We start from the raw sequence: 23,850 nt of genomic DNA on the forward strand, positions 1-23,850 counted from the left end.
AGAGTTGAATAGAATCCCCTTCCTTGCTCGGGTGCAGGCGTTTCCACCAGAACCCCCTTCACAAGCAGAGAGAGAACTTCCTGCTGCAAGGCTATCTGCTCCGCTAGACCCCTGGGGGCTGAAATTTTGACGGTGTTCCTGGGCATGCTCTTGAACTCCAATGTGAGCCCCCTCCTGATTATCCCTAAAATCCAAGAATTGGATGAAATTTTCTCCCAGGCGGGCAGGAAGTGGGACAACCGTCCTCCCACCTTGCGGGGGGGGGGGGGTTACTGTCACTTACGGGCCTTTTTATTCTCGGAGGAGGGACCCCCCGAACATGAAGCCTCTGTTATACGGCTTCCTGTCTTTCCAGGTACCTTGGTCTCTAGGAGCTTTACTGCGACTGTACTTCCTCTTCCGAAAGGAGCTTTTAAACTGGGAACCAGACACAGTGGGAAACCCATGTTTTTTGTCTGTGGCCTTATCCAGGATGTCATCTAGACCTTTGCCGAACAGAAAGTCCCCCTCACAAGGGATTGAGCATAGCTTAGTCTTTGATTGCACATCCCCTGGCCAGCTCTTGAGCCATAGCGCCCTACGAGCTGCATTAGAGAGATTTGCAGACCGGGCAGCCAGCCTCACTGAATCTGCCAATGCATCTGCCAGGAATGCAGCCGCCCCCTGCACAAGAGGAAGGTCCGACAAAATCTTCTCCCTCGAGACATTCCCCTTAATCTGGTCTTCCAATTGTTGAAGCCAGATCATCATAGATCTAGCGGTGCAGGTGGCTGCCACCGCCGGTTTAAGGGCCCCTGCTGACGACTCCCAGGCTTGTTTAAGGAAAGACTCCGCTTTTTTATCAAGCGGGTCTTTCAAGGCCCCTAAATCCTCAAGGGGCAGAGTGGATCTTTTTGAGGACTTTGCAATGGCCTCATCAATCTTAGGGGTTTTGTCCCATTTAGCCGCATCCTCTTCCTCAAAGGGGTATCTCCGCTTAGAGGAGGAAGGTAGCTGACCCTTCTCCGTTTTTTTCCATTCCCTTTCTATAAGCGATTTGATCCTCTCATTAACCGGGAATGTGCGTCTCTTCCTCTGGGCCAAGCCCCCGAACATAACATCCTGGACTGTTCTGGGAACTTTGGTATCAGTAATACCCATAGTCACTCTGACGGCTCTAACTAGTCTCTCAGTATTATCTACCGAAAAACAAGGCCTACCCCCCCCCCCCCCCATCATCATCCGAAGATTCCGATGATGATGAGGAGGGATTAGAGGAGGAAGGCAGTTCTCTTGTAAACCGGGACTCTACAGATTCCTCTGATTCTGAGGAAACTAGCTTCTGCTTCTTCCTGCGTGAGGTTAAGCTTTTTAAAGAATCCCTGACTTCTGTCTGGATCAGATTCTTTAATTCCATAGAAAACCTGGGGGACTCTTCCACTATGGTTTTCTGAATACAGTCCGCACACAGGTTTTTGACGTAGGAGGTGGGAAGACTGATTTGACATAAAGCACACTCCTTGTTTTTACTCTTAGAGCTACACTTATTTGGCTCCTAACACCCCAAGAATTGAAAGGAGAAAAAGAGAGGAAAACAGAGAAGAGCACATTACTCAGGGTGAGACTTTCACGAAGATCACTCACCACACTGCCGTTCAGACTAGGGTACCGGAGGCGGTGGTTGGTGTTCACATGAGGGCTCCCATCTGGCGAAGGTGAACTGACTAGGTCTTTTCTGACCGGTTCTGACGGAACTCATACGCCCTCCACTGCTGTGGCTTTGGTGATGGGAAGATTCTTGAACCAGTTTCTTAAGCTGCTTGCGCTGCTTTGGCAGCTGTGGCTGCTGCTGTACCTCCTGCGGTGGTGACAGCTGCTGCCCAGGTGACTGCGGCTCCTCACTCATTATGTCGGGGATGCAGACACCGCCATCTTGATTCCTCCCCATCCTTTAAAAAGCAGTAGGGCTCCACCTCCTTTAGGCTCCTCCCCTTCCGGCAGCGTGCTCATTCTCCCTCTTTTTTTTTTTTTTCAAATTTGGTCAGCTGGCGCGCTACACCGCAGATCCTCCTCCTTCTGCGCGTGCGCAGCCCAGCGGCACCCGGAGCGCTTGCAGAGGGATGTCGGCCTCCCACCCGCGTATGCGCAGACCCGGCTTCCGGCGCACTCCGTGACCGGGCGCATCACCACCCCGCGCGTGCGCAGCCCGGGCTTCCGGCGCGCTACGTCACAGGGTGCGACGCGACCCCCACGTGCGCAGACCCGGAAGTCCTGCCGGCCGGCGCGCGCTCAGTTTAGTCCATTGTGAGGCGCAGACCCGGCCGCAGGACCAGGCGCACGCGGGGAGGACTCCGGAAGGCAGCCCCCCCACACGCAGACCCGGGCAGCAGCCAGATGGGCTGAGAACAGGGGCCATCTGCTGCTTCCACGGCCTCCAGGCCGCACCGACCCCGGAATCCACGGTCCAGGTACGTGAGGTACCACCTGGCGAGGCTCCCATCAAGGACAGGAGTCAAAAACTGATGCGGAAGAGAGGTACCGCCTTTTTATTCAGTAGGTTCCTGTCCTTGGTGGGCGGATACTCTCTCAGGTGGTGCTGTCATGGGAGAAGGGGAAAATAACATTTACAATATGTCTTTACATCAGCCTCATTTATACTTTTTTATTGTTAGGAAGTTAGAAGAGTTAAAAATTGATCAGCAATTTCTCAATTTTCCAACAAAATTTACAAAGCAATTTTTTGAAGGGACCACATCACATTTGAAGTGACTGAGGAATATGACAGAAAATACCAAAAAGTGACACCATTTTAAGAACTACACCCCTCAGTGCTTAAAACCACATTCAATAAGTTTATTAACTTTTCAGATGCTTCACATGAATTAAAGCAATGTGGAAGGAAAAAATGAAAGTTTCTTTTTTCCTCAAAAATGTTAATTTAGCCCCAAATTTTGCACTTTCACAAGTCTAACAGGACAAAACGGACCCTACAATTTGTGCATTTTCTCCTGAGTACACAGTTACCCAATATGTGGGGAAAACTACTGTTTAGGCGCACGGCAGGGCTCGTAAGGGAAGGAGCATCGTTTGACTTTTAGAGCACAAAGTTGGCTGGAACAGAGAGGACAAGTTACCCTTGCAGCAGGGCCGTTGAGTCGGTAAGCCAAACCACCGACAGACTCCTCAATTTCCCTGACTTCCAATTCCACAGCACTGCCTCACTACTGAGCGTGTATACAAAGTGCAGCACAGATTAATCTCAACTAAAAGCCTAAATCCTTAGCTCAGAACAGTTCATAACTTTCCAAAATTTTATTGAATGCGCATACTGCATTTTACTAATGAACCCAATTTATTATATATTTTAAGAGTCAGAGTCAGTCCATTTTATACTGACTCCACCAAAATGTACACCAACTCAGACCCCACAGCCCTAATTTGTAGAGCCCCTGATGTGGGTGGGTTTCCACTGTTTAGGCACAAGTGACCCCATTTTGGAAACTACGTGCCTCAAGGAATTTATCTAGATGTGTGGCAAGCACCTTGAACCCACAGGTGCTTCACAGAATTTTAGAACATTGAGCCGTGAAAACGAAAATACATTTTTACAGCAAAACAGTTGATTTTACCCCATGTGTGGGGAACCTCAGGACCAAGGGCCATTCATGACCTTTTCCCGCAGATTCCTGGGGACCACAGTGCTTGGGACAGCAGCTGTGTTTTGACGGCCACCGGCTTTTTAATTTCTTCTTGCTCTGTGAGCAGACGTAAACAGCATTCACTACTGCATGTGGAGGCATGTGCAATGAAAGATTACATCCTGACACCAGTGCCAAGTCTTACTTTTGTGGGCAGAGTTAGGGCACAATTTGTACAGCCCCCGAAGGATGGTATAAATCAGGGGTCGACAAAGTTGTTCAGAATCTAGGAGCCAGAATTTTTTTTGTTGACAAACTGTACATATAGACCCCCTCACACACGGCGTCTCCCCGGGGAGCACGGCCTTTGTATGTACTTACACAGGTAGCGGGAGATGAGAACGGGCCCCCGGCCACAGCGATCCTTCCCCCCAGGGCCGGCTCCAGGTTTTTCTGGGCCCCGGGCGAGAGAGTCTCAGTGGGCCCTTTTAACACATACACGATTCATGATGCACAGATACGGCGGAGAAATAAATAAATAAATTATATATATATATATATATATTATATATTATATATATATATATATATATATATATATATATATATATATATATATATATATATATATATATATATATATATATATATATATATATATATATATATATATATATATATATATATATATATATATATATATATATATATATTTCACATGGCCCAGCCTGCCCCCTCATCCTTCACATACGCAGACATATGCGCGCGCGCGCACACACGGTACGCAGACATATGCGCGCGCGCGCACACACACGGTACGCAGACATATGCGCGCGCGCGCACACACGGTACGCAGACATATGCGCGCGCACACACGGTACGCAGACATATGCGCGCGCGCGCACACGGTACGCAGACATATGCGCGCGCGCGCACACGGTACGCAGACATATGCGCGCGCGCGCACACGGTACGCAGACATATGCGCGCGCGCGCACACGGTACGCAGACATATGCGCGCGCGCGCACACACGGTACGCAGACATATGCGCGCGCGCGCACACACGGTACGCAGACATATGCGCGCGCGCGCACACACACGGTACGCAGACATATGCGCGCGCGCGCACACACACGGTACGCAGACATATGCGCGCGCGCGCACACACGGTACGCAGACATATGCGCGCGCGCACACACGGTACGCAGACATATGCGCGCGCGCGCACACACGGTACGCAGACATATGCGCGCGCGCGCACACACGGTACGCAGACATATGCGCGCGCGCGCGCACACACACACGGTACGCAGACATATGCGCGCGCGCGCACACACGGTACGCAGACATATGCGCGCGCGCGCACACACGGTACGCAGACATATGCGCGCGCGCGCACACACGGTACGCAGACATATGCGCGCGCGCGCACACACACGGTACGCAGACATATGCGCGCGCGCGCACACACGGTACGCAGACATATGCGCGCGCGCGCACACACGGTACGCAGACATATGCGCGCGCGCGCGCACACACGGTACGCAGACATATGCGCGCGCGCGCGCACACACGGTACGCAGACATATGCGCGCGCGCGCACACACGGTACGCAGACATATGCGCGCGCGCGCACACACGGTACGCAGACATATGCGCGCGCGCGCACACACGGTACGCAGACATATGCGCGCGCGCGCGCACACACGGTACGCAGACATATGCGCGCGCGCGCACACACTGTACGCAGACATATGCGCGCGCGCGCACACACTGTACGCAGACATATGCGCGCGCGCGCACACACTGTACGCAGACATATGCGCGCGCGCGCACACACTGTACGCAGACATATGCGCGCGCACACACTGTACGCAGACATATGCGCGCGCACACACTGTACGCAGACATATGCGCGCGCACACACTGTACGCAGACATATGCGCGCGCACACACGGTACGCAGACATATGCGCGCGCGCGCGCGCACACACGGTACGCAGACATATGCGCGCGCGCGCACACACGGTACGCAGACATATGCGCGCGCGCGCGCACACACGGTACGCAGACATATGCGCGCGCGCGCACACACGGTACGCAGACATATGCGCGCGCGCGCACACACGGTACGCAGACATATGCGCGCGCGCGCGCACACACGGTACGCAGACATATGCGCGCGCGCGCACACACGGTACGCAGACATATGCGCGCGCGCGCACACACGGTACGCAGACATATGCGCGCGCGCGCACACACACGGTACGCAGACATATGCGCGCGCGCGCACACGGTACGCAGACATATGCGCGCGCGCACACACACGGTACGCAGACATATGCGCGCGCGCACACACACGGTACGCAGACATATGCGCGCGCGCACACACGGTACGCAGACATATGTACACATACAGACATACACATAGATAAAACAGACAAATATATATACACTGACATTCACATACATGCACTCACACAGACCCATTACTAATATTTTTAATATGGGGATTGGGGAAGCCTCACTCACCTGTCCCCGGTCCAGTGTCCTGTCCAGCAGCTCCTCGGGTATGGGGCAGTGCAGGGCCCCCGGCGTGTCACAGACTTCATGGCCCTGGAACATCAGAGGGGCCCACTTGCGGTCGGGTCCGGGCCCCTCCCGCCCATCTGTGCAGGACCTCCGCTCCGACGGTGTTTGATTGCCGGCACTCCCCCAGACATGGCCGCGCGCTGTGCGGCTGTGTCTGCTAGTAATGACGCGGCAGGAGCGACACACAAGCACAATTAAAGGTGCAGTGCCGTCGACCCTGCCGTGTCATTACTAGCAGACACAGCCGGACAGTGCGCGGCCATGTCTGGGGGAAGTGCCGGCAATCAAGCAGCGCCTGCGTCCCTGAACAGGTGCCGAGGAAACGGCCAGGGCCCCGACAGTGAGTGGGCGGGTGGGTGTGTGGGCCCGGCCCCGACAGTGAGTGGGCGGGTGGGTGTGTGGGCCCGGCCCCGACAGTGAGTGGGCCCGGCCCCGACAGTGAGTGGGCCCGGCCCCGACAGTGAGTGGGCGGGTGGGTGTGTGGGCCCGGGCCCCGACAGTGAGTGGGCGGCTGGGCCCCTCTGATTTTCCAGGGCCCCGGCACTTGCCCGGGTACGCCGGGTGCTGACGCCGGCCCTGCTTCCCCCGTAACCCAACTCTCCCTGTCCAGTCCCGGAGCATAAGGGGGGCGGAGCAAAGTGGAGAAGGCGGCCTGAGCGATACTGTCCCTGCTTCCTCCGATTGGATGACTCCGTGCAGGAGGTGGGATTGGATTGAGAGTATTTTTTTTTCTTCTCAACTCCTCAAGCACCAGGCAACATTTTCTAGGCGCCACTGGCGACCAGGCGCCTGGGTTTGTCGAGCCCTGGTATAAATATCCAAACAGTCCTTTGCAGAAAAAAAAGATTCCTCACCCCTGCCATATGTGTGTGGTACTACTGCTTGGGCACACGACAGGGATCAGAAGGAAGGAGTGCCAACTGAATTCTGAAGCTCAATTTTGTCTGCAATAGCTTATGGATGTCATGTCACATTTGAAGAGACCCCGACACACCAAATCAGCAGAAACCCCACAAGTGACCCCATTTTGGAAACTATGCAATAGATGAGGAATAAGGTGTTTCAGAATCGTCACTGCTGAAAATCAAAAAGTATGATTACACATGAAGATGACGAAATAAATCACATTCATGCTTCAACACGTTTCAAGGTTTTCAAACCTCTTCATGACAAAACCACAATTTATCCTGATCAAGAGGTTTGAAAACGTTGAAACGCATTGACACAATAAACCACATTCATGCTTCAGTTTTGTGTGTGATCATACTTTTGGACCTTCGGCAGCACAGACTCTGAAGCACCATATTCCTCATCTATTACATCGTATCTCATTGGTGGTCTGGCAGCAGCCTTTTACATGCTTCTATAAGAGTTGTGACGGTCACAACCCTATATCATTTGAGTACTCCTTTAATATTCAATACCGCATGGTTACCGGATAAGACCCTATTTTGTGCTTCGTCTCTTCTGTTATTCTGATTTTCATTTTGGAAACTACCTCTTGATAAATTCATCTAGGAGTGTAGTGAGATTTTTAGCCTTCAGGCGATTCAGATAATTGTGTAACATTAGGCTGAATAAATGGAAAATTACTTTTTTTTTTCCATTAAAGTATTGCGTCGGCCCCAAGCTTTTAATTTTCAAAAAGGGATAATAGGAGAATATGAACGGCCCACCATATGTTATCAGTCACAAATGCTCATCTCTGTACAGAACTGTAGAAGAGCTTAGTGCAATAAAAAAAATACTTATCTAGTTACAAAATACACAGATTTCACAACACAGATAAAAAAAAAAAATCTTCTATAAATAGTTTTAATTTTTATTGTAAAGTGGTGCGGAATATGTTGGCGCTATATAAATTATTATTATTGCTTTACACTTTTTTTGGTTTTAAGATCATATTAAACATTTGTTTTTAAAACTTTTGGAGAATTCAACTTCATAAAACTTATATTTGTATTTTAGAAATGGTGAAACTCAGGAACTTGGGCCAAATCTGGCCCGCAGGGTGGTTTTATTCGGCTCGCAACACAAGAACCACCAACCCTATGTGGGGCCCATCATTCTGAATACTGGTTGGCCTGTGACTGATGTGAGACTAACTACTATAGAACCTTAATAATCAACACACTGGACCAATGCACAAACTCAATATCGACGTTATTTTTTTTAATGTATATGTTTCAGCACAGTGTTTGTGCATCTGTATCATAATGGTATGTTCACACAAAGCAGATGCAAATCGGAACACTGAATTCATACAACGAGCGGTCATTCCACAAAGTATTAAGAGTAGTGGCAAAGTACAGCAGAATTTAAATCTCATCTCCACACTTCCAAAATAAAATCTGTGCGAAAAACTGGAATGAGTTGGGGATTTTAAATTTGCAGCGTGTCAATTTTTTAAGGCTATGTGGCCACGATGCAGAATTGATGAGGATTTTTCCTGAGCGTTTCTGCATCTCCCTGGCAGAAAAAACGCATGAGGATTTTACATGCGCTTTATCTGCCAGGGAGAAGCGATTTTGCATGCATTTCCGCATGCGTTTTTTCAAGCGATTTTGAGCATCACTTGGAAAAGTGCTTTACAAGTTGGTCACGCAATATAAATCCATGCAACTGGCATGGATTTATACTGTGTGACCAACTTATGCTGCTTTAAATGCAGCATGAATAGTAAAAAAAAGCATTAAAAAGTAAAAAATGAAAAAAAAAAAATTATACTTACCTCTCCGGCGGCCCCCGGTCTCCTCTCTGGTGGGGTCCTGTCATCGGCATTCCGTGGTGTTCTGAAAGGACCTGCGTTGACGTCATTTAGTCAGCTGACAGGTCCCGCGACCGCTGACGTCAGTGGTCGAGCGACCATCACATGACTAAATGATGTCACCGCAGGTCCTTTGAGAACACCACGGGACACAGAGGACAGAGCATGACACTGGAGAGGAGACCGGGGGCCAAAGGAGAGGTAAGAATAATAATAATAAATATATATATATATATATATATATATATTTTTTTTTTAAGTTTTAATTTTTTTTTTTACTAATGGTACCCGGGTCGGATGAGTCTCCTTCTCCAGACCCGGGTACCATCCGCGCATTGAACCGCATGCATACATGCGGATGTTATGCGGTTCAATGCAAGTCAATGGCGGTGATTTTGCAGCGATTACGTACAAGAAATGGTTGTGCTGCAGATTTTTCCACAATGATAACCCGCAGCGGAAATTTCCGCAGCATGTGCACAGCACATGCGGATTATCATTGGGAAACATGGCAGACAACTTAACAAGCGTTTTTAATGCATTTTCGCGGCGGAAATACAGCCGCAAAAACGCATTAAACCCGCATCGTGGGCACACAGCCAATGCAGATTTTTATTGTGGATAATACTTACAGCAAAAGGTGAAATTCGTGGCAAATTACAACCAAACCTGCATATAATACATGAAAATTTTTCCACAGATCCAGAAAATAATAATTTGTCACACGTGGACGTTACTAAGTATTTCCTGCTTCAAAATCAGTCCTCCTTGCCAATAGCTTAGGTGAGAAGATAGTACTCTAAACTATTGTATAAATATAGCACGGTAAGTTTGCATGGGAACACAACATTAATGACAGTATTTAATATACAAGTAGACTGTATTCCGTCAGCCTTCCCAGCCTACCAAACAATAGGAATTCATACTGTTCCACTGCTTGAAATTTCAATATTTTATAACAGGGAGTTACTGCTTATGCAATTCCCCAGAGGGGAATGTAACCAAATTCAATATGCTTTTGACAACACCAAGTACAGATCAACTGATTGTCCCGGGTTTGCCCCTAGGATATTAACGTATTTGCAGTAAAAAGTCAAATGAATAGGCAACCATGTAATAACATGAGCTTGTGCCTCTCACTGCAGCAGTTCTACCCTCTGGCTAACAGAAGGATGTCCACAGCAGGACACAAATAGGATTTGCTACAAATCCTATAAAGAAACTACAGTAGCAAATGGCTCCACTCTTCATAAATGCAGTATTCCCAAAACAAAATGTCTTAAATATTTACCCAAAGACTTCTTAAACACTCAATTCTTAGAGGGGCTGTAAGAATAAATCATGGGCAAGTATCTGAGCAAAGTAAGCCAACTCCCCCAATGAATTGCATGTCAATCACCTGTTGTGCACTGGGCAGGCTACTAATCTCATTGCTTGTGTTGATGTAGCCATGGCACATGCTCAGTAAGCTGACCAGAGGGCTCACTTGGGTCAACTTCTCATATGGTAGTCCAATCCAGGTCTCTTCATCATGGGATTTGTAATATTTTAGCATTAAACTAAAAACCACTAACACGTCCCATTAAGCAGTGCTGTGGAGTCGGAGTCAGTGTCCATTTTGGTGGAGTCTGCATTAAATAGACCGATTCAGTCACCTAAAATACACTCATGTGAAAAATTAAAAGCATCAATATTTCCAAATTCATTTTGAAATGGAACAATGGTTGGCTTGAAACAAACTTTTGCATAGCTGTAGGCCAGACCCTAAATTTCATGATAGGGAAATTGTGTTGCTGTTTTCAAATCAATTCTAGGGCTGCAACCCTCTAAACACCCCAAATTGGAAAATGGCTAGAGATTTCATTTTGTGACTTTAAGGCCATCTTCACACTAGCCGTTTTTTTCTGCAGTATTCTCTTGGCAGGAAAGAAGCTGCGTCAAAAACGCAGGTTTTGGTGGGTTTTTCAGGACCCCAAAGCTCAGCTTTGCTTCCATCACAGAAGCATGAACACAGATCACCAATGCAAGACATATGTGAAACCATATTAACCAGAATTACACATGTAATAGCGGGGGGGAAGTGAATTGTTCAGGAATAATTTTTCAAAGACACTAGCAGTGCATTGAGTTTGTAGGACACTATTTACTTTCACACTATGGTCTGCCATTGAGTTGCTCAGAGATTGTTCAATTTCACACCTCTGTGGGCCACAGGTATTGTTCAATCTCACACCTAGGTCAGCCAATGTTTACATTTTACATATCACTAATTTAATTACTGTCCTAATCCAAACTGCCATCTCAGGTGACCAAGACAAGATGGTAAAACCACAAAAGTAAGCAAGTTTCACATACTGATGTACTTGCTTTTTTCACTAAACAGCAAAACCTGATAGCTATGTTCACAATAGGAGTTTTCAGCTTTTTTTCACCACCCATTATTTTCAATGGGTGAAAAACGTTGAAAATAATACAGAAAAAAAACACAAAGCGACATGCTCTACTGCACAAAAAAACATGCAAAGCACAAAATACTGATGACACAAAAGCCAATGTGTGTGTGCATGAGATTTCTGAAGTCTCAGGCTTTGCTGGGACTGTAAAACGCAGCTGAAAATTAGCAAAAGAAAAATGGGGGAATGTAAATTTCAAGTTGGCAGAGAAATTACAAAGGCAGTATTTAAAAATAGTAGGCAGGTCACTGAAAGCTCAGTGACCTGTCAGAGGCCAGAGATAGGAATACATAATGAGAGCACCAGATACACACCCCTCCCTAGAGTTCCGCCCCAGAGCACAAGCATATCATTGTGGTAGAACTGAAAATAAAGATTATAAAAGAACCACTGGACGGATTTCATCAACAAAGATATCATTTTACTCAGTGTAACGGCGCACACCTGACAGTTTGTGTGGTTTACTAAGCACAATCCTGCTGACAGGTGTGCTTTAAGAGATGAATGGCTGAATCTGAGTATAGCATAATGTAGAGGCAGCGATGTCACTTGCTGGGCTGCCAGCTGTAGTTTTGCTTGCTGCCTCTACACCATGCTGCTCTCAGATGGGGTGGCAAAAACTTGATGACAGCTTCCCTTTAATAAATGTCACAATTAGCTCACGTAATTCTTTTTTTTTTTGAAAATTGTATAAAATGGCACACTTGAATCTGCTTCATTAAGAAGGCAGTACAGCTGAATTTTTCTAAAAAAGCAATTAAAGTTGTACCTTTAAAAAAACAAAAAAACAAACACTTTACTCAAACTGCGCCTAGGGACTGGGATATTCTGAAAGTACTACTTTCACACTGATGCCCTATCCGTAGGACAGGGCATCAATGTATGATCGGCTGGAGTCCTGCAAGCGGCACCCTCACCGATCAGCTGTTATCGGCGCCAGCAGCCAGCCGGAAGTCCTTACCTGCGGTGCTTGGCCGTCAAGTTGTAGGGGCCGGCGCTGGTTACTGCACATCCGCCTCCTATTCAATTCGGCGAGGCGGATGTGCAGTACCCCGCGGTGGCCACTACAGATGGACGGCCAAGCACCGCAGGTAAGCACTTCCGGCTGGCGGCCACCGATAACAGCTGACCGGCGGGAGTGCCGCGTGCGGGGCCCTGGCCGATCATACATCCACATGGATACGGCATCAATGTGAAAGTAATGGACAACTCCTTTAAGGCTGTCATTTAGAGGTTGTAGCCACCATGTTTGTGAAAACTGCACCTGCATGCTGGGCAGCACAACACATGAACATAAATATAAACCAGGTTCACATGACTTACAAAAAAACAAAATAGTCAATTTCACCCTGAAAATTCTGACTTTTTACCACTTATGCGTGTGCAATCTGTTTTTTATTTTCACAGCCGCTATTAATTTACAAGACCATTTACAGTTTCAGACGTTAAAGAGCTGCAATGTGTATGAAAATCGGATGCTATACATATGGAATGCATGTATCTTTTTTCCTTCTTTACAAACCCATAGACTTGAATGCATGATTCTAATCTGATTTACTAAGGAAGATACTATAGTGCATGCTGCGATTTTTTTCACACGCAGGTTTGTTCATTGAAAAGAAAAATTGCTGGTCTGCACTGCTCCATTAAATAACATTGGTCTTGGTGTGCGTTTTTTTTTTTTGAACACACACACACACACACACAGTCAGAGCTGTGGAGTCGGAGCCCGTGTCCATTTTTGTGGAGTCGGAATAAAATGAACCGACTCCAACTCCTAAAATAGATAATAAATTGGGTACAGTAATTCAATGCAGTTTGTGGGGAATATTTTTTTCATAAGAATTTGGGAAAGTTATGAAGTGTCCTATAAATGTCTGTCCTATTCCTGATCTAAGGGTCTAGACTTTTAGCTGAGATGAATCTGTGCTACAGTAAATTTATCACTTAAACATGAGCCGTGTATGAGGGAGTCGGAGAGTGTGTCATGGAAATTGAGTTGCGGAGTTGAGTCGGAGGTTTGGCTTACCGACTCCACAGCCCTGCACACAAACATACCATGTCTGTATAGGCTCATTTTTGTACTTTCGCGATGTTAGGAAAAAAAAAGAGGGATCAGCTATGTTAAAGTAAGTGTCGCCCCAAAAACTCAAATTCAATCAACCATTTAAACATTCTTATAGGGGGAATTACACCCTATAAAAAAAATCCTTTTAGTGTAGATTTTACTTTACAGTTATGAAAAAGTTTGGGCACCCCTATTAATCTTAAGCTTAATGTTTTATAAAAATTGGTGTTTTTGCAACAGCTATTTCAGTTTGATACAGTATATGTAATAACTGTTGGACACAGTAATGTTTCACCCTTGATATGAGGTTTATTGTACTAACAGAAAATGTGCAATCTGCATTCAAACAAAATTTGACAGGTGCATAAGTATGGGCACCTCACCAGAAAAGTGACATTAATATTTAGTAGATCCTCCTTTTGCAAAAATAACAGCCTCTAGTCGCTTCCTGTAGCTTTTAATGATTTCCTGGATCCTGGATGAAGGTATTTTTGACCATTCCTCTTTACCAAACAATTCCAGTTCAGTAAAGTTTGATGGTCGCCGAGCATGGACAGCCCTCTTCAAATGATCCCACAGATGTTCAATGATATTCAGGTCTGGGGACTGGGATGGCCATTCCAGAACATTGTAATTGTTCCTCTGCATGAATGCCTGAGTAGATTTGGAGCGGTGTTTTGGATCATTGTCTTGCTGAAAGATCCATCCCCTGCGTAACTTCGTCACTGACTCGAACATTATTGTCAAGAATCTGCTGATACTGAGTGGAATCCATGCGTCCCTCAACTTTAACAAGATTCCCGGTGCCGGCATTGTCCACACAGGCCCAAAGCATGATGGAACCTCCACCAAATTTTACTGTGGGTAGCAAGTGCTTTTCTTGGAATGCTGTGTTTTTTTGCCGCCATGCATAACGCCTTTATGTATGACCAAACAACTCAATCTTGGTTTCATCAGTCCACAGGACCTTTTTCCAAAAAGAAATTGGCTTCTCCAAATGTGCTTTTGCATACCTCAAGCCGACTCTGTTTGTGGCGTGCTTGCAGAAACGGCTTCTTTCGCATCACTCTCCCATATAGCTTCTCCTTGTGCAAAGTGCGTTGTATAGTTGACCGATGCACAGTGACACCATCTGCAGCAAGTTGATGCTGCAGCTCACTGGAGGTGGTCTGAGGATTGTCCTTGACTGATCTAACCATTCTTCTTCTCTGCCTTTCTGATGTTTTTCTTGGCCTGCCACTTCTGGCCTTAACAAGTACTGTCCCTGTGTTCTTCCATTTCCTTACTATGTTCCTCACAGTGGAAACTGACAGGTTAAATCTCTGAGACAGCTTTTTGTATCCTTCCCCTGAACAACTATGTTGAATAATCTTTGTTTTCAGATCATTAGACAGTTGTTTGGAGGAGCCCATGATGCCACTCTTCAGAGGAGATTCAAACAGGAGAACAACTTGCAAGTGGCCACTAAGTAGCTTTTCTCATGATTGCATACACCTGGCTATGAAGTTCAAAGCTCAATGAGGTTACTAAACCAAAAAAAGTGCTTTAGTACGTCAGTAAAAAGTAGGTAGGAGTATTTAAAAAAAGAAAATGATAAGGGTGCCCATACTTATGCACCTGTCAAATTTTGTTTGAATGCAGATTGCACATTTTCTGTTAGTACAATAAACCTCATTTCAAGGCAGAAACATTACTGTGTCCAACAGTTATTACATATATCAAACTGAAATAGCTGTTGCAAAAACACCAATTTTAAGAAAACATTAAGCTTAAGATTAATAGGGGTGCCCAAACTTTTTCATATAACTGTATCTCACTTTACATGCGAAACATTATTTGATATGTAATCAAGGGGTTCTCGTTGCACCCAGGGCTGTGGAGTCTGAATAAAATGGACCGACTCCAACTCCTAAAATAAATAAATTGGGTACAGTTGTTCAATGCAGTTTGTGGAGAATATTTTCTCATAAGAATTTGGGAAAGCTATGAAATGTCTTATAAATGTCTGTCCTATTCCTGATCTAAGGGTCTAGACTTTTAGCTGAGATGAATCTGTGCTACAGTAAATTTATCACTTAAACATGAGCCATGTATGAGGGAGTCGGAGGCATGGAAATTAAGGAGTCGGAGGTTTGGCTTACCAACTCCACAGCCCTGGTTCCACCGTTCCACACAACTTAAAAGGGGTTGTCCACTACTATTCAAAATAGCCCAATGTGTTTTTATGATGAAAAGAAGCCTCTTTCTAATTACCTCCCACTGCTATTCCTGCCTGTGAGTGGGCGCTATTGCTGGCCGTTCACAGGCATCACGCGACCCGCAGCTGCAGCCGGCTCTGACATCAGCTGATGTCACGTCATGATTCCGGATGCAGCCGGGGGTCTCTCTTCTGCGTTTCTATAGCGGATGTTGGGCTGTGGGCAGGGTTACCCCTCCCCCATCACACCCAGGGTAACCCCGTCCACAACCCAGCAGCCACTGCGGGGACCCTAGCGCTGAGTCACGCCTCACTTGACATGATGTCAGCGGGGGGGGGGTCACGTGCTGCCTGTGAGTGGCCAGTGATAGCGCGCTCACAAGCAGAAACAGCAGCGGGATGTAATTAGAAAGAAGCTTCTTTTCATCAGAAAAACACATTGGGTTATTTTGAATAGTACTGGACAACCCTTTTAACATTACTAAAGACCTCTCCTTATGATGACAGCCAGCACTCGCTTTGGAGCGCTGCCTTGATTGAATCTTCAGCCCTGCACACACTAAGGCCAGTTTCACACGTCCGTATATTTCCGGTATCGGAAAAATCGATACCGGAGATCTGTGTCCCGTGTGCGTCACACGTGTGGAAACCATGTGCCGCATCAGGATCACACAGACAGGAGCCGGGGAATTGGCGCCTGGGAATCAGCGCTACAGTTAGCGATGTTCCCAAGCACTGAACACTGCCCTCATCATGGTTCCCTGCCGGCGCTGCAATCAGCACCAGCAGGGACAATGATGAGGGTAGTAATAGTCTGCTTCTGCAGTGTCCCTGTGTAAAAAATAAGATTAAAATAAAATCCTTATACTCACCTGTCCCAAGTGTCCCCCGCTGTAATCCTCCAAGCGCTGACGCCAAGGAGAATGAGCCGCTGCAGCGAGCGGCTTCGGTGCTGAGCTCACTGAGTGACAGGACACCGCTACTGAGCTCAGCTCCGGAGCCCACTCGGTGTGGAAACACACTGACATGTGCACAGACACATAGATTTGAATGGGTCTGCGTGTGCCAGTGTCTCCAGTACGTGTGGATACTGTCACGTACTGGAAACACAAGTGTGAAAGAGCCCTAACAGCAGGAGCAGAGTGGTCACACAGTGAAGGAGTGTGCAGGTGCGTTCCCATATCCCACTCATATGCAGTGGCCGCTCGCTGCACAGAGGATCATACAGTAGACTGGCCAATGCGGAGAGGAGAGGGATGACAGCTTGCTTATACACATACACAGAGGGCCAAAATGAAAAACTTGGACAAAGTCGCGGGCCAATCAGTATACAGTGCCCCACACAGAATAATGGGCCCCACATAGTCCTCCATACAGTATAATGGGTCCCACAAAGTCCTCCATGAAGAACAATGGATCCACATAGTTGTGGTTCTGGTGTTGAGGGCCAAATATAACTATGCGGCCAGATTTGGCCCACAGGCCGGGGTTTGACACGTATGGCTTACACTGTGTGCCTGCACTTGCTGGGCTCCTGCTGTGTAGTGTGCACATGCTCTCATCTCCCTCTTCTTTCAGCATCGACCACCCGCTACTAAGTGATCCTGTTTGCAGTGAGTGGCCTCTGCAGATAAAAGAGGCGGATAGGAGTGCACTTACACTAACAAAGAGCTTGGCCATTGCAGAGTGCGCACGCATGCAGGGTCTAGGATTCGATCCATGTAGCACTCCAAAGCCCGGGCAATCAACATATAGGTAGATATGGAGGACTGTAACTGAGGAGGCGCAATTGTGCAATAAATTCTTGGACATGTCAAGAAGTACACCGAGGACCCCTTATTTACATATGCAATAAAACATTTATGTAAAACGAAATAAGTAAAATCTACACGTCAGGTATGATTTTTACAGACGGTAAGTCCCCTATATGAATGTATAAACGGTTTTATTTGAGTTTTGGGTGTAAGAAATTCTTTTAGATGTCGGTATCAATAGCCAAAGGCTAGGGCCACATGAGCACATTTTCTTTCATCCAAGAGAATAGAATGGAGTATACAAATCACACTGTGATCAGAGTTTGATCATAGTATGCTCAGATTGTCTCAGATGAGAAGATGGAGAAAAAAAGTCTCCATCTTCTCCAGTCAGTCTGTGGAAATCGGACTGCACTCAGATATCATCCAAGTTCAGCAAGATGGTTTCCACAGACTCATTGACTTACATAGCCGAGTGCCATCCGAATATAGGATCAAACTCAGGCATGCCATGATCATTTCCTCAGACTGGCTCTGTCCAAGGAGAGAAAAAAAAAAAAAATCGGAGATGCACGGCCCCATAGAATAACATTGGTCCGGGTGTGATCTGATGTTTTGTCGGATCGAAAAATACAGTCGTCTGCACATGGCCAAAGAGTAAACAAATTGTAGAAGGGTCCGACTAGTGGGACATACAGCGATCAAGAGAATGAGTCTCTCAAATACTCAGTTCATTCTCATTGGAACTGCCGGAAGAAGTTGTGCTCTATACTCTGCGATTTTCAGCAGTCGCATAGAGAATGAATTATAGTGATGTCATGCATGTGTAGCCACTGCTCTATCCCAACAGGGCATTTCAGAGTCCCGTTTTCCCAGATAGGTGATAACTTTTAAAGGGATAATCTGGCACACCTCACTTCCGCACTGGGAGGCAAGCGGAGCTCGTTAAAGTCATTTCTGCAGATTTCTGCTGGTTCAAGTTCACGGGAGGAAAGTTTTGATCTCAAATTTATTACATATCCGTGGACATGACTGACCAATGCAGAAGTGGAGATTGGGCACGCGGTCAAAGATTGCTGTATACCAATATTACATCACAGCATGATGCAAATGAATGGAGTCACATTGCAACATTGTGACCTACAGGGTGTCATGACAAGCAAATCACCAAGAGTCGGCGACAGATTTTTAGTGATTCCCTTGTCGCGGTACCTTGTGGTTCACAATGAAACCCCATTCATTTGCATTATGCTGCGATGTAGCAGTGGAATAAGGTGATCTTCGTTCGTGTCCCAGCCAAAAAGTCAGCTATGAAACCAGCCGCAGACATTAGATGAATATCTGACAAACGGTGCATTGGCTGATTGTTTGGTCGGTCTTCATCTTGGCCAGCTCTCCCATACACAGAAGAAGTTGTTCATCTGATAGCTCCTGTGTTCTCTATGAGAATATCTCCCTTAACGATTAGCTGTGCGGGTCCCCATACACAGTAGACCACATATGCAAAACTCTGGCCCGCAGGGGGGTTATATTTGGCCTGTGACACCAGAACCACCACCCCTATGTGGGGCCAATTATACTGTATAGAAGGCAATGTAGGGCCAATAATACTGAGGACGACTATGTTGGGCCCATTATACTGTACGGAGGATTATGTGGGGCCCATTATACTGTATGGGAAGCTATGTGGGGCCATTATGGGACCCATTATACTGTATACTGGTTGGCCGGCGACTTTGTCCAAGTTTTTCATTTTGGCCCTGTGTTTTTGACATCCCTGCATTAGACTGTCAGCCGAGCCCATTTTTCCTGTTGGTCTTGATGGGGGTGCAATGACGTGCGAGGAGCTCGATTCATTAAGAAGCACATGCCTCTTAATAAATCGTGCGGAGAGGCATGCATCTTGTCACAAGTCTTACTCCAATAAGGAACGCCACGCCTCAGCTTCACCAACTTAGTTGGAGCTGGGCAAAAAAAAAAGGTGTGAAAATGATAAGGACTTTAAAGCTTTACACCAGTTTTCTGGTGTAAAAGCTTTGATGAATCTGGGCCTCCGTGTGAACACACCCATAGAAATCATATCCACTTCTGTTTTTTCAATAGGAATTTTTCAAAACCTGAAGAAAAAAAAAAAAGCTCAAAAACCGAACATTTGATTAGTAGTAGATCAACATCGCAAAGGTATCGTTTTTTCAACTGTTTGCAACAAGGCTTAAAAGCATGTTTTTTTTTTTATAAAATCACTCCAAAATATTAATAAGAACATAGCCCAATACTACATAATTAGAACCTCCAGAAAATGGCCAGCAACATGCAGTCTGCAATCCTACAGGAAACCAGTCGCCAAGTAAATGCGCTGCTAAATATGCAAAATTGTAATTGCATACGCCATACAATTGTCTGTATTGCGACGTATAGGTTTAACCTAATATTATACGTCCATCTACATATTCATATATATTTTTTGAAATGTATCTTTTACCCTACCCTTTCCACCCAACTATTTTTTACTGGTTTAGACAGGCCCACCCACCTCAAATTCAGCACCAACTCTGTACGCAGGTGAGTCAAGGAATAGACCTTTCCAAATTCATAAAAAAATCATTATTGCATTTGCACCTGTATTTTAGTCCACCTTTTGTTTTTTTTTAAAGGGAACCTGTCATGTCATTTGTATAAGTTAAACTGTCCCCAGGTGGTTGTTAGTGATGCAATGTGCATCACTAACATGCTTTTTCCATGAAAATCATTGCTACAGTTGTCAAAAGCACTTCATATACTTATAACTTACTTGCTCGTTCGGTCATAGGGGTGTTCTTTACTGGACTTAGTCATGCTGGTCGCCGCCCACTCAATTTGAATCTTAATTCTGATCTTGTGCACTTTTCTCATTGCTCAGGGATTTTTTTGTCGTCAGCCGCTGCGCAATGTGTCAGGTTAATTTGCGCTTGTGCATAGTGCCCGGGGTCCCCGCGCGTGCACACCCACAGTCAGTGAACCTATGAACTAAACACAGCTTCACTGCACACGCGCCAGGACCCCAGGGACAGTACGCAAGCGCAGATTAACCTGACACATTGCACAGTGGCAGCCAATGACAAAAACTCCCAGAACAAGGTGAAAAGTTCACAAGCGCAGAATTAAGATTCAAACTGAGTGAGCGGCAACCAGCATGACTAAATCCAGTAAAGAACACCCCCATGACTGAACGACCTAGTAAGTTATAACTGCTGAGATGGCAGTTTGGATTAGGACAGTTTAAATTAGTGATGTGTACAATGTAAACATTGGCTGACCTAGGTGTGAAATTGAACAATCCCTGAGCAACTCAGTGGCAGACCATAGTGTGAAAGTAAATAGTGTCCTACAACCTTAATGCACTACCAGTGTCTTAGGTAAACCATTCCTGAACAATTCACCTCCCTCACTATTACATTTGTAATTCTGGTTAATATGGTTTTACATATGTCTTACATTGGTGACCCGTGTTCATGCTTCTGTGGTGGAAGCAAAGCTGAACTTTGGGATCCTGACAAACCCACCAAAACCTGCATTTTTGACGCAGCTTCTTTCCTGCCAAGAGATAAGGTTTTGCTGCAGGAAAAAAAAAACGCTATAAAAACACCTAGTGTGAACATACCCCAATAGTGAAAGTCAAATCAGTAGCGCTACAAAAAGTCGCAGTGTAGCTCACGACTTTGTGTGTCAATACATCTCCCAGTTAAAGCTATAGAAAAAAAAAAAAAAAAAAAAAACACAAACATGATTATGACTTTCTTTTGAAGGGGGTGGGGGAAAAAAAAAAAAAAAGGTGCGGTCAACTAATTTTTTTGTTTTCTTCCAAAAATTATATAGTTGGTGGTCAACTATATAATTTTTTGCAAGAAAACAAAATTAGTTGACCGTAATTTTTATTTTTCCTCCCCATCACCTCCGAAAGAAAGTCATAATCATTTTTACATTTTTCTTTTCGTATGAAAAAAAGCCCACAAAAAAAAAAAAAAAAAAGGATTACGACTTTCTTGTGGATGAGTAAGGCTATGTGCCCACGATGCAGAAATGCTCAGGATTTTTTCCTGAGTGTTTCTGCATCTCCCTGGCAGAAAAAAAACGCATGCGGATTGTACATGCGGATTGTACATGCGTTTTTCCTGCCAGGGACATGAGGATGTGAAGCGTTCTTCACTTGCATTTCCGCATGCGGGTTGAAAAGTGCTTTCCAAGCAATTTTAGCATCACTTGGAAAGTGCTTGTCAACTTGGTCACACAATATAAATCCATGCAAACGGCATGGATTTATATAGTGTGACTGAAAGAATGGTAAAAAATAAATATATACTTACCTTCCGATGGCCCGCGCTCCGTCCAGGCTGCCGGCAGCGGTACACTGAAGGACTTGCCGACGTCAGCGTCTCGTGACCCGTCACTTGACTAGGATGTCAGCGCAGGTCCTTCAGTCCATCGCTAGCTGCCGGCATGAAAGGACGAGTGCAGTGGGGGCCGTCAGAAGGCAAGTATAATCTTTATTTTTTATTTTATTTCTTTTTTTTTTTTTTTTTTTTTTTTTTTTACAGTTTTCTATGGTACCCGGGTCCGGATGAGTCTCCACTTCGCTACACCTGGGTACCATCCGCACATTGAACGCATGTATTCCGCATGTCCTTATCTAGTGAAGCGGAATGCACACGTTCTAATGTAAGTCAATGACGGCGAAAACGCAGCACTTCCGCAAAATAGTTGGTAGTGCTGCGTTTTTTTCCGCAATGATAATTCGCAGCGGAAATTTCCACAGCATGTGCACAGCACATGCGGATTGTCATTGGGGAACATGGCAGGCCTTCTACCATGCGTTTTTTAAGCGTTTCTGCCAATGCGGAAACGCTTAAAAAAACGCATCGTGGGCACACAGCCTTAGACATTTTTTTCTTCCCCAAATATATATATCACTACAACTAATCTGAAAACAGTTAAAAAAAAAACAAACAAAAACTAAATACATCTATGGGTATATATATATTTTTTTTCTTTCGAACACTTCGGGCATATACTTGACCTCATAAATTAGAGTTAATCGAAGGACCTGGCTCATCGGCCACTTGATGGGAGCCCAGAGAACCTTCTCCTACTGGCTGGCTACATTGGCTCTCTTGGATTAGCTGGCTTGGTGTGATGCTGTGTCGGGCCGGCTAATTATGCTCTCAGGACCCTACCCCCCTTCCCCAGTCTGATGGCCACAGATTACAGAGTCCAATGAATTGATTCAGGCCAACTTTACTAGGAAGTGTGTGTGTGTGTGTGTGTGTGTGTGTGTGTGTGTGTGTGTGTGTGTGTGTGTGTGTGTGTGTGTGTGTGTGTGTGTGTATATATGTATATATATATATATATATGTATATATATATATATATATATATATATATATATATATATATATACATACACACACACATACACACATTGGCACGTGCACTGTTGGTAACTGCGCCCATCGGCGGCAGCCTGATACCCTGTCACCCCCACAGCACGGACTCTGCGCGGGTCACCACAGAGGGGGACGACGACTAGCTGTCAGGTGTCACAATGGAGCCGGTCATGTCAGGGATTGCTAGTTAGGCAATTCCCAATTCCCTAATACAGAGGGAATGTGACAGGAGGGGGTGCAGAGATGAAGGCAGAGGAGGGGGTGATCCGCCTGACATGTCCGGGCTCCAGGGCCGGTGGCGCAGTGGGATTAGCATTCGCTCGCTATCCACCCACTGCTGCGAGGCTCGGGCCCAGCTCAGCGCCCAGAGCGGAGGCCCCGGCCTGAGCCTCTCCGTGCAGCCTCCCTCTCTCCTTCCCTCCCTCCCCCGCTTGTTGTTGCGCAGTCGGAAATAAGACTCACCTGCTGGAGAAGAAGCCGCAGCAGCAGCGGTGCCGGAGAGCAGAGGCGGCTGCCTCTCAGGCGGTGGTGGTGATGAGCAGCAGCGTCTTTCGGCCTCGACCAGACGGTCTCGTCATTCCCCTTCCCCCCAACCCCCACGGGGGACAGGAGCAGAGCACAGGCAGCGGCGGAGACGAATGAAGGAGAAGGGTTTATGAATGAGATGTCACTGAGGGGGGAGAATGCCGGGCGGCCGGGGAGAGTCAGCCTGGGACTGAGCTCATAACACCCCCCTCTCTCTCTCGCTCTCTGTCACACAGTCCTGAGCGCGCGACGTGGGCGAGCATCTGCTGCGGCCGCGCGCGCTCCCAGCTACGTCATCTGCCTCTTTCTTTCCCCCGCCCATTCCTGGTCGAGGTGCCCGGATGTAGCACTGAGCGCGGGCCTCTGCGGCCGCGAGCGCTGCCTGCTACGTCATCGGCCTCTTTTTTTTTTCTTTCCCCGCCCATTCCTGATCGAGGTGCCCGGATGTAGCACTGAGC

At 46.5% G+C, this 23,850-nt stretch overlaps 1 protein-coding gene across 2 annotated transcripts in view; it reads right to left on the reverse strand.

Annotated features, from left to right (window-relative positions):
• PPM1A (protein phosphatase, Mg2+/Mn2+ dependent 1A) overlaps window positions 1-23,468 on the reverse strand; it is a 46,622-nt gene extending 23,154 nt beyond the window's left edge. The window contains exon 1 of one of the 2 annotated variants that reach the window (XM_073638725.1): window positions 23,330-23,468. The gene's annotated coding sequence lies outside the window, so the exon portion shown is untranslated. Of the gene's footprint in view, window positions 1-10,375; window positions 10,495-23,329 lie in introns of those variants that run through there. The other variant, XM_073638726.1, reaches the window with a different exon arrangement.
• Window positions 23,469-23,850: the final 382 nt, after the last annotated feature.

This window comes from Phyllobates terribilis, unplaced genomic scaffold, assembly GCF_046119375.1.
Source record: "Phyllobates terribilis strain yellow unplaced genomic scaffold, ASM4611937v1 Scaffold_7__3_contigs__length_470593459, whole genome shotgun sequence".
In the NCBI taxonomy this organism is placed as follows: Eukaryota; Metazoa; Chordata; class Amphibia; order Anura; family Dendrobatidae; genus Phyllobates; species Phyllobates terribilis.